Raw genomic sequence first — 12,003 nt, forward strand, 5'->3', positions numbered from 1 at the left:
TCTGCCTGGAGACAGACAAGAGGAAAATCAGCAAGGGATGGTGGCTTGCTGCTTGTAATGGGCCAGCATTAGGCTGAGCCCCTGCCATGCAGAAGTTGACAGCTCTTACGAAACCCTTCCCCCAAATGTGGGAGTTGTGTTACTAACCCATGCCCAGCAGCACAAGCCAAGCTCTCCTCACAGCACTGGACAAGAGGATGAAAAGAGGAGAAGAGGTCAGGGAAGGGGAAGTAGAAAAAAGCTGTGGCAAGCTACCAAATTGCTTTGAAAACCTTCTTGAGTGGACTGCTTATTTGGTCACACTACGGAAGGCCTCTCCTGCTCAAAGGTGGCTTACAAGGCTGATGATATACATGCCCCCATCAGAAAAGCTGCAGTGCCTGCAGTGAAGCAAGAAGTCTAAGGCACGGAGTATCCTACAAGTATTTTTAAGCCTCCTCCATCAATACACTTCTCCTTTTGCATCAGTAGCACCCCAGGCATGCTGTTTCCCAAGTCAGAGCTGCAGTCTCCTCTTTCTGAAGGACTCTTTTTGAGTTCTGGAATCCCCACGAGAGTTTGCTGTCCACAGATATCACCGCTCCTTGCACTTACAGCTCTGCAAAAAACATTCTGCTGGCCGTTTTTTGCATTTCCTGGCGACGAGAGGCACCTCAAAACGGTACAGACAGGTTCAAAACACCGCAGCTTCAGCACCTCGCTGCACACACCTTCCCACCAAGTGCCAAGTCCCACCGCCCCAACAGCTCAGTGCCAGACACCCAGCTCTGCCCCAGCCAGCACACTGGCCCTGCGAGCCTGCCCTCTCCCAGCCCCGTGAGCACTGCTATCGGCTCGCTAGCACCGCATCGCCTCGGCACCTCCTGAGCAACGACAGGGGCCTGGGAGCAGCCAAAGGGCAGGGTCACGAGTCACGAGGAAGCAACCAGACCGCTATCCATAGCGGCAGCCGTTCTCCTGAACCTCACAGATGCTTTTAAAGATCCCTAAAGATCCTTTTTTTTTTTGACAAAAACGTGGTAGTTCCATCAAATTTCCAAACGGTTTTACCAACTATGACATAGCGTAACAGCTTCAATACCAGTCACTGTGGGTGATATCAGAACTACTCCTCTACTAGGTAAAAGAAGAGCACAAACATCAGCAAGGAAGACACCAAACCAGCTCAAGTTGATCTAAGGAAGGTAAAGTACCCCTACCAAAGTGCCAAACAACTACTCCTATCAGAAGCTCCAGCTGAAATGCCAGCTGCTGCTCAAAGTTTGTCCGGGTGGGAGGAGTAGGGACGGACCAAGGATGATTTTAAGTTCCCCGTTCCCCACTTTGGAAGGAAAACGTGCAGGAACACGATAGTGCAGACGTGTGGGCTGTTAGACCCAATGAATAAGAATATATGAAGCACGTCCTTTGCCCAATTAGCAAGTTCGCTCTTTTCCAGCATGCGTTTTAGTCAGAAAGGAAGTGTGGGCATTTGCTGAGATGAATCATTAAAAGTCCTAGCTACTGTAAGACATTCTGGTAATGAGGGGATTTAAACGATGGGGGGAAGGGGAGAGAAAAGAAAGTTCCTGACTACAAAGGCATTTAGTAAAAGCAATCAGAACTGGAGGGGATAAAGATTAATCCACAACGGCGGAGCACGCGCTTAGTTCGTAGCTTACTATCCCAACCCCACACTAATTCTCATATCACACTAAGAACCAGAAATTCACCACATAGACAGCAAACCTCCTGAACATTTTATCTAAGCAGCTTACTATTAATACTATTGAGGTAGGGTGTCTGGAGTTATCATTAATACTGTAAACACCTATCAAAATACGCATCCACGGAACTGCACAAACGCCGACTGTGCGTCTGTCACCACTCAGATGAGCTGGTCAGCACGCTGAATTTTGGTCAGATACACATTTTGAACTCTTGCCTGTTGCGTTCTGGCAAACTGAAATGATGTAGAAAGACAAGAGCGAGGGGGAAGTCCCTAGAAAGTATATAAAGCTTTATTGTGATCACACTTCGTTGAAGCTGAGAGCTCCTGAAAGATTAGTTTTACTTTGACTGGTACCAGTCACGTGGGAGAAATCCTTGTTTCTGTCTCTCTCCGCTCTTATCTTTTTCAAATCAGCTTTCTCCCACATCTTCAAGGCTCACGCTGCTCTGCAGAGGGCAAGGTGCAGGTACGGCTGAGTTAACATCTTCACACCTTCCTTCAGATGTCCACGGATAACACCAAGGAGTCTTGCTGACCCCACGTTTGGAGCACTGGTACTTGCAGCAGGGAAGACCGAATCCAATCTGAACCTTTTCTCCCCAGACATGTATTTTACAATACCATCATTAGTGATGTTACCAGACATTACCTCTCGCCTGGATAAAACAGCAGGGTTCAGAACCAGAGCTTTCTAATCCGTAGTTCAGACCTCTTCAGCTGAGCCAGGAAACAAAGTGGCCCCATGAGTGAGGAGCCCATCAGGATGCCAAAGCTCGCTTAATACATCCAGCCAGCAGGCGTTTATGGTCACATGAACCGATAATACTCCAGATCCTTTCTTAAACCATTTTTAAGCACCGTTTTGACCACTGACACTTGAATCCCACAGTTCTACCCTAGACAGCAGCAGCCTCAGCTCCTTGGTTGAGGATCTTCCCAGGATCCCCAGCACACCTCCCCGAAGCACGTATTCACAGTAAGACTCCCGGTGCCTTCCCCGTTGTGTAGGTAGCTGGCAGATTGCCCTCTCCGGGACCTGACGCTTCAGGTTCAGTGCGGATCTTCTGTCCCTCTCCCACCTGAAGGCCTCAGTTTCTTCTGCGAGTTTTCTAATCCTTCCTCCGCTGGCCGAGTATTTCCCATCCCTGACGTCGGTGCTACAGCCAGGGCTCACCAGGGTCTGAGATGCTGCTGCATGTTATCTCCCCCTGGAAATGACGGCCATCCAGCGCTGAGTTAGCACTCACCCTTGGCTTTCACTGCCGTGCCAGCCGGGTTCGCTTAAAAGCAGCCATCAGTCCAGAGGGCAACGGTATCAGTAACTCGCTGAAGTCTTGGTGTAACAGCTAGCACAGCTCTTCTACATCAAGGAAAGCCATAACAGGAATAGTTTAGGAATACTTTAGAAACGGGGGGATATAATTCTGTCTGATACACCGGCATTTGATTCACTTGCACCATCTGTAATACGTTACACACATCTTCAACACTTCACAGCAGATTTAAACTCGGATACAAAACCAAACAGAGGGGGGAAGCTTAAAAGGTAACTCTTGTGCCTATTTTTGGCTGAATAAACATACGGGCATCATAAAAGCATTTTTCCTCTTCTGAAATACTGAGCATGCATGAGCTCAGATTTTTACGTCAGGCACAGAAAGCATGTGTTTAGGTCAGACGCCTGACCGCTCCGCGACAGCTGTAATGACAGAGGAAAGGAAGAAACAGTTGTCTCTTCTGTTTGCCTGACTTTACTGGTGAGATAAGTGTGGCTGATCCTACTACAATTAAGCAGCTAAATCCAGCTTAGGTCAGGCAAGCCTGAAAGGGGCTGCACATAGCAGAACGGGGGGCATTTCAAGTGGCTTCTTAGTGCCATAAGAAGAAACTGCAAACAGCATGCTGACAGGGGGCAGCCCCCAGAAAGGCTAAAAGAGAAGAGGTATGGGGCTGGGGGTGCAAACACCCTCCATCTGAAGCAGCTGGGGGAGGAAGAAGATGGACACTCTCCTTTTAAGCACCCTCTCCAGTCTGCTTTCACAATGTAGGCAGGACACGAGCTGACTTCCACTTGAATATTCAGAAGTCCAAAAATACCACCAAAGTTAACTTTTGTGCTATTTAATGCAACTTAAATTCAACCTCGCATTGGGTGACAGACTCGTGGTTGCTTAAATTGCACGAATTCTTTGCAGACTACCGGCAAAAGACCTTGGGGCACAGACATGCATTAATTAGTAAATAGCTGGGGCAGTTTAAGACATTAAAACCGTCCCAACTGTTTGCAATTTAGCCTCTGGCAGAGGTTGACACTACCCCAAAGGGTGGATGGAACAACAACAGGTGAGCACTCCTCAGCAAAGGCCAACAAAAAGGTCTGAGCCTCCCAAACCACGTAAGCCACAAGGCTGCGTTTTGCAAGAAGCAGCTGAACGCTTGCACTCTAACCTGCCCACCCTGCAAGCAACACCTCTGGCACAGCAACAGCAGGTCTGAAATCCTTACAAGTATTTATTAATTGAACGTGGATTTGAGGCTTTAAAATTTAAGGGGCAATAGCTGCTCTATGGTTAAACTTAAAAACCCAGCTCTCAAATTAGTCTGCAATACCACACCGTAACTGCCCATACACTCTATGCCATCTTCTCGTTTGCATTGCTGGAAAATAATTAAAATAATTAATATTTTAAAAATAAATAAATAAAATAATTAAACAGGTTTGCTTTTTAATTTACATTTTAGATTTGGGGAAAAAGAAGAAGCTTAGTGCAGCAAGAAAAGTTCAGCCACAGAGTCAGAGCCATCATTTGTACACTGAATTTGGAAGCAAACTCTTAGAAAGCACAGCAAGAGACAGGTGAAGGAAAAGGGGGAAGAGACCACGTGTCTGAAAGTTTCAGAGAGAATAAATCAGGCTTTGCTCTCAGAGTCCTGGAAGGAGGCTGGTGTAAGTGTTTCAAATAACGAAAACCAAACTGAAAAACAGGATCAGTTATTCTGCAAGTATACATTTAATGTGTGAAAAGCAATTCCTATTTTTTTAAGAGACTTCTGCTGGACATCTAACACAGTCAGCCCTAAGCAAGTCCACCTGCAGATATGGATGGCACTGCCCCAGTGCAAGATAACAGTTTACACCTCAGGGTGATAAATAATGCTATGAATTACCAGGACTAGCAGTTTTCGGTTGTGTACGTATCCTGGTGGGATTATGACTAGTCTGCTACCTTTATATAAGTTATGTGTGTGAAACACAAAGGAAAAATCCATGCATTCCTTTTTTCAATGCATTCAAGTTGTCTTTGGGGACTTATGAGCTGGGACAAAAGCAGATGAAATTGAGAACAAAAAGAGCAGTTTAAGTGGTCAAAAATTACAAATCTGTAATCAAACACAGGCATTTTGCACTTAAAGCTAACCCTGGCTAAATGGTGAGTAAAAAAATATACAACAAAATGAAGCCATGTGCAACACAAAACAGCTGCTAGTGTCTATCAAATGGTGTGAGGAACAGAAGATTAGGAAGGGATGTTAACGACCATAAGAGGAGGTTCAGAAATGCCTGGGCTCAGGACACAACATAGGATGAAGAACCTTCACAGTGGTTACATCAGATTACTAAGTGATCATGTGTTTTCTCCAATCCTAAAATATTAACAGCAGTAACGCCAGAGCAACCATGGTGATCTAATGACAGAACCTAATGACAGAATCTAATGACAGAATCTAATGACAATGAGGTTGGAATTAGATGATCTTTAAGGTCCCTTCCAACCCAAACCATTCTATGGTTCTACGAACCATAATTTACCCATGGCACTGCCCGTATTTACAGAAACCTCCTGTGCTGAGCCTGTCTTCAAGCACGACCTCATGTGGATCAAGTGGAACACCCAGAAGAGGGACACTGAGTGCCCAGCTGTCAACAGAATTGCTTAAGCAAGTTATGCAGTATCTCACAGGAACACCAAGCACACCTTTAGCTATATTATATGGCATGAATGGCTGGATGCAAGTTAGGGGCACAGGGGTTTATCTATATGGTCTCGATCTGACCTACCCTTGGCACTGAAGCTAGCAGGACTGCCCAGGGCCTTGCAGACACACCACTAGAGGGAGGTAACACTTTACAAACACAGCAAGGGCCCATGAAGTTGCTGGCAGGGCATGAAAATGTCTTCTGAGACCTAGACTCAGCTCTCAGGTCTGGAGAACAGCAGGTCTACTTTTGTCCTCAAGCACCCGTTTGCCTCTACTCCTGTTCTTAAATACTTAGTCCTCAACTTTTATTCTCATGGCTTGGTTCCTGAAAAATCCTACCTCCTCTGCTTCTATTTGTTGGGGTGTTGCTTCTACATGCTTCCCAAGTACCTTTTCTCCCCATCTGAGGGCCAGAGGAAGGACCACTAGGGGCAGAGGAAGGAGCAACTCTCAGCTCCCAGGCCCTGTGACCGGGGCTCCCTGCCAAGAAGAAGAGCAAGAAGAGCCCAGCCGAGCTCCCTGTTTGGAAAGCTTGTTCATCTTTGGAGCTTACTGCCAAACTTTAACAAGTCAGGGCACAGGACAAGCTACTGTGAAAGAGAATGGGAGATGCCTGATGAAACTGAGAACACTTTCAGCAACCGGCCATGGGCATCTCTGACACAAAGCAAGTCTACTCCCTCCCATGTTTCCAAGATAAGACACACTAGAGCTTCAACTAAGCTGTTGAAAGTCCTCACACAGCGTGGCAAAACACTGTTCTTTTTTTCCTCCTGACTTCAACTCAGCATCTTAAGTAACTGAACTCTTACCTAAAAGTCTTTCCAAGATATTCCAGCTGAGGCAGGTACCTACTATGAATCTCTTGAGCTCAGATGATTTCAAGCTGGACAAGTTCAACATTTTAGAAGTGTGTTTTCCAGTTGTTAAACCAAGGGCAATGCCAAAAGCAATGCTTACAAGGCTCTGCAAGGAGGAATCCACACATTGCTGTGAAGCAGAAGGGGAGCTTATGTAGGAATCACTAGTGCCTGGAAATAAAGAGGATGTAACAGGAAGCTGTGGGAAAAGGCTGTTTAGCTAGATGAGAAGGATGGACAGACATGCCCGACAACAGTGTCTACATAAGCAGGAACAGCTGGATCTGAGCTTGCTGTGCCCTATGTGCACAAACTGCATGGATGGCCCAGAAATTACAGCTGCATGCGTGCAGTTTTAGGACCAACAGAAAAAAAACTGTTGGCAGAGTGTTCACATTCAGGTGCCATAGTATATTAACATGGAAATCAGACTTCCAGACCAAAGTTCACGCACATTCAGCTGGCTCAGAGAATAAAGAGCTAGCTAAAGTCTGTCTGCATCTGCCAATTCACCCTATGCTTTTTTTAGCAGATAAGTGGGCAAAAAGCCTGAAGCTTAATTTAGGAAGGGCACATCTTTACCCAAGGAACTCCCAAAGAGGAGACCTGTTGGAGATTCATGTCTGAACCCAAGGAAGAAGGAGCACTTTCAGGTTCCCAGGTCTAAAGTGCACCCTAACAATATCCCAGCTCCGTATCAGTATGCAACTTAGATGTGCATTGCCCCCAACTAGAGACATGTGAGAAAAAGCACAGGATTACAAGTTAAAACGGATACCACAATGCTCCTTGGATGATTGGTTGAGCTTGTCCATCCCAGCACTTAGCCTTTGCTGAAGCAGAGTGGTTAGAAATTCTTCCTTCTCCTTCCTCCACTTCTCCCACCATGAGCAAATGCACTGCACCCTTCCAGCACATCCACTTCAATATACAGAGGCAGATTTGCAGAAATAACCTTAGCTGAATTAAGTCAGTGAAGTCTGAAAGGACAATGCTGACTGGGTAGTTGATATAATGGTGTTTTGTAATCTACTGGACTCATACTTTCTGTACGTGTCCATAACACATAATGCAAAAACATTGGCAGTGACAGTAACCTGTTGGTCTAATGCACTCATCTGGATGAACAAACTAGAGCATGCCCTCCAACAGATGTTAATGGGCTTAAAGGGAAGATAAGAGTAGGGGTGAGAAGGGCTTTCACTCATATTTAGTGTGAGCCATTTGCAAGTGTTTTGGTGAAAAATAGAGTTCTCTTTTATATGCTCGGGTAAGATGCCCTAACATTATCCCTAGCTAAAAAACACTAGCCCAGAATGCATCTGCAATAAAGGGTCTCATCGGACAAAATACACAAAACAGACAGAGGAGAGGGATCCTGTGAGAATAATTACTTAATGGCTGAGACTCTTTCAGATTTTGAATATTCAGGATCACTAATTCCTTACTGAAGAAAGAATCTAAAGAACAGGGTAATGTTAGCTGAGAGAAACACAGAGGGACAGACACAGGGCTGAAGAAGTATAGGGGCAGCCTCTAAGTAGCTTGGCCTCCTCCATACCCACCCCCACAATCATTTCCCATTATGCAGGTGTATATAAAAACAGGTATACCAATTTGAGCAATATGTTCCTTAAAGGCAAGAAAGAACCCAAGCTGGGATTTAACCAGCCTTGACAATGACAAATTTAGAGATGTACTCGAGAAGAGAAATTGCTAACCTTGGCAAGTGGTTTCAGGATGTCACAACTAGATGACAGTCAAGGCTACCAACCGAACACTGTGAGGAAAACAGGGACTTCCTGGGACCAGAATTTTTAGAATGTAAAGGGATACAGTCATGCAACAGGGACATGCTCTATATGAGTTAGATCACCTGAAAAAACAGCACATCATCCAGTACTCTCTTGCAAGCTGCTTGGCAAGGATAAAACATGAAGGTCACAGGTCTGGGGGTTATGTTTTGGGTGGCGGGAGGCATCATTCAGGTCAGAATGATGACAAACAGGACAATCCCTGTATAAAGATATCATCCTGGGCAAACTGGGACACACATCCTATATGTGTTACTTACCATTAGCCAAGAACAGCTCAACCTTCCTTATTTACAATTATAGAGAAAAAACATGGTGCAAACCAAATTTAAACAACACCTGGGAATCACTTAAGTATGAGGGGATCTTAATGTCTGTGTGTCTGCCAGGGGTTAGGTACAGCTGTAGTTTCAAAATTCAAATGGAAATGAAAGATATACTTACAGGGCAATGGCTATACATATACAGCATACACAAAACATTTAAAATTCTGGTTATGAACCTCATTAAAGCAATTAACAACAACTGATATTTTCACCAAGCAGGGGAGGAGAACCAGCTCAAGCCAAGTTCTTCCGTCTCATTATCCAAGCTGGCTCTGTCCGTTCCCTCAGCCACTGTACATGGTTGTTGTTTGTTTTGAGCTAGCACTGCCACAGATTGTCCTCTCCTCCTGGGCCTCAAGTGACTGCAGAGCTGATAAACTGGGCAGATGCTGTTCCAATCACAAGTTCTATCCAAAGAGCCAGCACCTCTAAAGCGACACCACGCAGCCCACATTTTTATTATAAAATAGCACACCAGTATACCAAAATAGCAACACCACAATCCTGGTGCTTCAGTGATGCAAAAAGAAGCAACTCAGTTGTGCTCTCGCTTCAACTGGAGTGCCCCTGTCAGTGTGGAGGGATCACGGTTATGGGCAGAGGTATGAGCAACATCCCTCAATGCAATTCCTATGAAAACTCCCTTTATGGGCAAGCCTCTGTGAAAGAGGATAGGGAAAGGACCTCCACATCCAGAGCAAGGCCTCTCACCCCCATGCAGCTTCCCTGAATATCTTCACGCTCCCCCAAAAAACAAGTTGGCCTGCATTGACACCGCACACAGCAGCAGCTGCTGCCTTTATAGATGCCACTGCAGTTTTGCCTTCCTTTCAACTAAAGGGCAAGAGGGCAGAAAGACAGCGGGAATGCACCATGGTTTCCTCCGGACAAAGTCTTTACCTAGGTTACAGGCTGCCCAAAAGCTAAATTTAAGTCAGCTGCTTAGGTCCTACCTCAGAACACGGTTAGCACGTACACCATGTTACCCTGTGCAAGGGGTACGGGAGACATAAGATGGCTGCCAGTCCCCACACTGTGTCAGAGGCCAGCTGGAAGAGGGGCAGGGGAGGCCGAGCACAGCCTGACAAGCACAAGTACTGCCAAGCCATTCACTTAAGTGAAGGGAGGCAGGGCCAATTTCACAGGAGAGTTCAAAACACTGAGACTGTGCAGCTACAGAAGTGGAGCCACACGAAGTACGGCCCGCTCTGCCGTGCCTGCACTCTGACACACCACCGGCAGGTGCTGCATGGCACGTCTAAACTCCCCCCGTGCCACCCAGTTGTGCCGACACAAGGCTTGGAATAAAGCGTGGCACCACCTAGCATACAAGAGAAGAGAGAGGAGTTGGAAAGCTGCTGACATATGTATTCGAAGGTAGCAGTTTAATAATGGTAGTAGCCTGTAATAGATAAAGCATCATACTTCTACGTGTCATCTCAATGCAGGCTTACCTACACCCAAGAGCGATGGCAATGGGATTTTCAAATGGAGGTCAGGGCGTGTGTGGCAGGGACTTTCTTTAATCAGTAATGGTTAATGAGCCATCCAAATTCACTCTCTACTTCTGCATCAGTGTGACTGCCACTGTCAGGGACACTTCTGTGTTTATGTAGACCATATGAGGGAATGCGGTGGTGACCTCAGTCAAAAACCTTGTCTGCACAAGAAGAAACCTTGGTCCCCTCTTTCTGCAGTTCTCTTTTCTGCTTGCTAGCAGGGCCACAAAGCTGCTTTTGAGAGAATAATGTGCTAAGAGAGCTAAACTGGAGTTTTATTGCATTTCAAACTCTGCCAATTCAGCTGAGGCTGGGCTTGTCTAGCAGACACACTGCCTACTGTTGGTCGCTAGCACACCTGTCAAGTTTTCTTGGCTGGAAGGAAGGCTTTCTGTTCTCCTTCAGAAGGCCATGCCTTTTTACTTATATGCCCTCGCAGCCGGCATGGGCTGGCTGCCACATTTCGCTGGCTGCCTTCTCCCGTCAGCAGCAGGGAGGTAGCTCTGCACGGATGGATGCAGCCTGCAATTCCATAAACAGCACTGGAGGCTTCTGAGGCACCTCAGCCAGTGAGGATAAATAACAGATCCTTTCACTCTTCCTCTCACCAATTCTGTTGAAGACTTTTTCCCTCCCAGATTTTTTGTTTAACTATATGAGAGCTAAGGAAGTAATTTGCAAAGAATCAACAGGAGTAACTTTCCTCTAATTAGCTGCCAAAGGGGCTTTTGTAAAAGGAATAAAATGCATACATACACTACGTAGATTTTTTCAGCAAATGAATTTCTTAGTATTCTGTGTTTTAAGAACAAGTTTTCAAAAGAGTTCATTATGTAGGTGACTGAAAACACTTATCCTGGGCCTTGGACTTGCTATTTTTAGTTTGGCATTTCTCTCTTTCTTGAACGGGTGACTGAAACACTAGTCAGGGGTCACACACTTACAGTACTGACTCTGGTCTGTCCATACACAGTAGTTCTTGTATGAGCAGCTGTTTAGGAAGCACTTGCTCAGATCTCCTGCCACAAAACATCCAACAGCGAGAAACCAAAATAGGTTCTGACTTGGAACAGAACAGCTTCTAGGAATCCCAAACTGGCCAAAAACACAGTTTGGCAAGCCTTGCTTGGTTCGTAGCCCCATCAGTCACTCAAATACTTACATTGCTTAATTCAGAAAATGGAAGTTGAGTGAAAATTGTGACAGCCCTTCAAAATGAGATTATTTTGACTATGTCACTGATGCAGCTGCCCAGTACAACAGAAACATGGCAACTTCTCTTGAGCAGGCAGAATTCCTCATTGTGCTTTCCTCTCCTGGGAAATCTTTGCCTAGTCTACACGGAAAAGTCATTGTGGAGATGCAGCTGCTGAGTTAGATAAAGACACCTTTTCTTAACATTTCTCTATAGACAGAAGAGCACAAGACAGTAAAAAAGAAAAAAAAAAAAAAAAAGGAAAGCTCAGTTTTGTTCTCACTTGCCAATTTAATAAAAGTCTCATCTGAAAAGTTGATATCAAGGAAAAACAGAAAAGTGACCAAGCACTGAAAGGTGAAAATTGAACATAAAGTTCAGACTATATTCTTTGCACACTACTGGTAAGGATGTATTAATTCTTTTCAAAATGGAGATTTTCAATTGAGACGTTCAGTTTACTTTCTTGCACAGAAGCATTGTTTTCCCAGCTGCTATGTTAACTGAGATTTCTTTCTTGCAGCACCACCCCTCCTTCACTCTTGCAAAAACACCACTTCACCACCAGACATATCTGCTCACTGGTCCTGTATGTCATCTCATCCGATTTTAATTGA

The 12,003-nt window shown here is 45.4% G+C and overlaps 1 protein-coding gene across 1 annotated transcript in view; it reads right to left on the bottom strand.

Moving 5' to 3' along the window:
- The window catches only part of PPP1R14C (protein phosphatase 1 regulatory inhibitor subunit 14C), a 52,262-nt gene that overhangs the window by 12,566 nt on the left and 27,693 nt on the right, over positions 1 to 12,003 (bottom strand). The window lies entirely within an intron of this gene.

Source organism: Cygnus olor, chromosome 3 (assembly GCF_009769625.2).
Source record: "Cygnus olor isolate bCygOlo1 chromosome 3, bCygOlo1.pri.v2, whole genome shotgun sequence".
Classification (NCBI taxonomy): domain Eukaryota; kingdom Metazoa; phylum Chordata; class Aves; order Anseriformes; family Anatidae; genus Cygnus; species Cygnus olor.